The 3,059-nt window shown below is 42.4% G+C and overlaps 1 protein-coding gene across 1 annotated transcript in view; it reads left to right on the forward strand.

Annotated features, from left to right (window-relative positions):
• The window catches only part of col25a1 (collagen type XXV alpha 1 chain), a 75,519-nt gene that overhangs the window by 13,544 nt on the left and 58,916 nt on the right, over nucleotides 1-3,059 (forward strand). Inside the window, exons 3-4 of the mRNA XM_032510946.1 lie at nucleotides 861-887; nucleotides 2,966-2,992. The gene's annotated coding sequence lies outside the window, so the exon portion shown is untranslated. The remainder of the gene's footprint in view (nucleotides 1-860; nucleotides 888-2,965; nucleotides 2,993-3,059) is intronic.

The raw sequence follows: 3,059 nt of genomic DNA on the forward strand, positions 1-3,059 counted from the left end.
AAACCTTGGAAGTGATTGTAAAAGATTCATCCAACTTATTTTCTACCAGGAAAAAAAGTCTGTTGAGCTCTAAAATATGTGTGACAGCTTTTCATGTGAAACCCAGATTAGCATCAGTATACATAGCACAGCGATCCTTCTCAGGAACTTTGTTGCTAAGCGGGCGGGCGGTCAGTGACACTGATCTAATACTCATTTTTCCAAAGCTGACTTTTTTCCAAAAGTGCGACCTCAGAGGAAGAAAGCGAGCCCAGCACGCTGTGCTTCATCCTTCAACATCAATGTTCCAAATTGAGTTTTTTAGCACATCCTCATCAGGCACCAGTATATGAATGCACACATCATTATCAAATCCTCTAATGATTTTTTTTCCCAGGGCCCACCCAGGAGCCCCTGCTTGTTGATTGACAGAAGTTGGATGCCTCACAAGAAAAGGAAAAAAAAAAGAAGTGTTGCACACGTTTTTACAATGCGCTTGCCAACACTTGGTTGGAGATTGCTAGATTTGATCCTCTCAGTAAACATAGACTTGATTTGGGCTTGTTTTGGGTTTTAATTGAATGTTTGTTCAAGCCCTGGCGTCTACAATGCATAACCAGTCTGTGACAGGGCATTTTAATCAAATGCTAAAAGAGATGTCAAAAAGTGACGCGTGTTAGTTTCATCAAAACTCTTATTTGTTGATCTTTTGATTTTGCCTACTCCCTCTTAATTCCCGAGGTTAACGCCTCGCCAAGCGGCTCTGGTTGTTGATTGGTCACACTGGTTTTACAGTTGTTGTGTATTGGATCTTACCAAAGAGTGCCATGGCACTGCAATGATTCCAAGTAACTTAAATGGATTTTATCCTCTCTTCGCAGGGCCCTCCAGGTCCCAAGGGTGAGAAGGTGAGTCACTTTTTTAATTAATTTTTTTAAATTGAGTTTAATATATTAATTGGTATGCTGTTGATCTACTCAGATATTCTGTTCAACCACTTAGTTCAGCATTATGGAAATCCGCTTTTTTAAATTCTGTCAAAAGTTTGATTAAAGTTTGAAAACACTCTCATATCTGAATGCTAAGCTAGAGCCAGCAGCTGGTTAGCTTGGCTTAGTTTAGCATAAAGAGAGGAAGCAGAGGACAAACCGCCTGGTTCTGTTCAGCGGGACAAAATATGTCCAGCAACACTAGCTGTGTCCCTCTGTTTCTGTAATAACCCATAACCGGCTGCTGGCTCCAGATTCATACATAAACATGAGAGTGGTATCAATCTTCTCATATACTTCTCACCAAGAAATAAATACCTTTTATTTTTCCAATATGTCAACTAACCCATGAAGAAAGGTGACATTTTAGTCTTTAATAGCCAATCCATCATACAGTCTTGCGGGGTGAAGACAATTAAGTAATTATTTGTTTTTCCTCTGCTTACTGTTAATTTCTCCATAAAGAGTGTCGTTTTGCGTTTGCGGCACTCATTTGGAATATTTTCAATTCTCCTGTCGTTCACAAAGCCACAGCACTGAACATTAATGACTGAAAGCGAGACTGAGAGCCCGAGTCGGAGCCCTTAAACGCCTCGCTGAGCGTTCCTCCATAAAAAAGCAGCGGAGCGTGCAAAACAACCGCTCTGTCTCTTTAAAAGTCTGCAGGACTCTGGGACAAATGTGTCCCTGTGACTTTGCTTTAAAAGACTAAAATAACATCCCATGATTCACACCAGAGTTACTAAAGTGCCTTTAGTCCCTCATCATTGAAACAAATAAGCTCATACTTATAAAATGCCACTGGGAGAGATCTGTTCTGTTTTACAGGCCATCATTGAATAGATGCAGTATTTATTCATACTTTGTATGAAGTGTGCAGTTTGGACGTAAGCCATTATATTTAAAGGATTATGGCGCTGTAAAATACAAGACATAAAATGAAATGGCGTGAGAGTGCTAACCAGAGCTAAAGTTAAACACAGAAAAACAGTTGTCATCTGCATCAAGTCGCAGTCTTTGGTAACAGATGATAATAGTAAGATCTCTTATTTGGTGCCCCTCAAAATATGAACTGGAACCCATAAGCTTTGGCTTAGAAAACCAGGTGTAGATGGCTGTCGAGCGTCCGTTATGAACGTCGTGAATAACCCAGTCTCGCTGATTAGATGCCATGTCTCTCATGTTTAATGAAAGGAAAACCAACTGTGTGTATCCCACCCACCCAAGACGAGTACAGCGCGCATCAGTGTGGCCGGTTTCCCCATTAACTCCGGGTTTCGGAACGACCGCCCAATGAAAAATTACAAAAATTCGGAGAGCTGTTTTATTTGAAATTGCCCAGGCATTCCATTGAAGTTAGTTTGAGCAAAACTCCCATCCATGTGTGATAAATTGTTGGGCTGCTTTTACTGCTACGGCTCAATTTGTAACTGCGGAGTGCGGAGTGCAGATCAGATCAGATTCCAGACGGATTACGCTTCTAATTCAGTGTCCAACATTCGGTCTTCCTTCACTTGTTTCAAACAAAAGTTTGGCTTTTCATTGGGTTTCGCTGTAATGTGATAAACCCGCAGTCTTCACCATGCAGGTTGATTTTCTCCTTCAGGAACGAGCTCTGTCCACAGAGATCTACCCCCAAAAGAAGGCAGATAGCCAAAGATCTCTAGGGCATAACATCTGGCCTGGCAATGCAGTTCGCATTGCTTACCCCCCCCCCCCCCCCCCCCCCCCCCCCCCCCCCCTTACCAAAGCCACCAAACCTCATACCACTGCTCTCTTTCTCTCATACTCATTTCATGTCAGTCCATGTTATCATAAGTGATTTTACTCTCAACCCGCAACGAATGGCTCGGTTCCTTTTTCTTTATCAATGTGTTCTTGATTATGCCTCAGTGATTTCGGTGTGAGTCTCGGTTTATTATTAGCACTGTGTGGGTGTTCAGTGTGTGTCTGACCTCTTGTATTTCAAGACAAATTCTTTTTCTTGCCTTCTGCAGGGGGATCAAGGCGACCAGGGACCACGGGTATGCGGTTTGCTTTTGTCTTCTTGTGATTAGCTGATGAATGGGACTGTGTGTGTCTCCCCCCCCC

This window comes from Etheostoma spectabile, unplaced genomic scaffold (genome assembly GCF_008692095.1).
Source record: "Etheostoma spectabile isolate EspeVRDwgs_2016 unplaced genomic scaffold, UIUC_Espe_1.0 scaffold302, whole genome shotgun sequence".
NCBI classification, from domain to species: domain Eukaryota; kingdom Metazoa; phylum Chordata; class Actinopteri; order Perciformes; family Percidae; genus Etheostoma; species Etheostoma spectabile.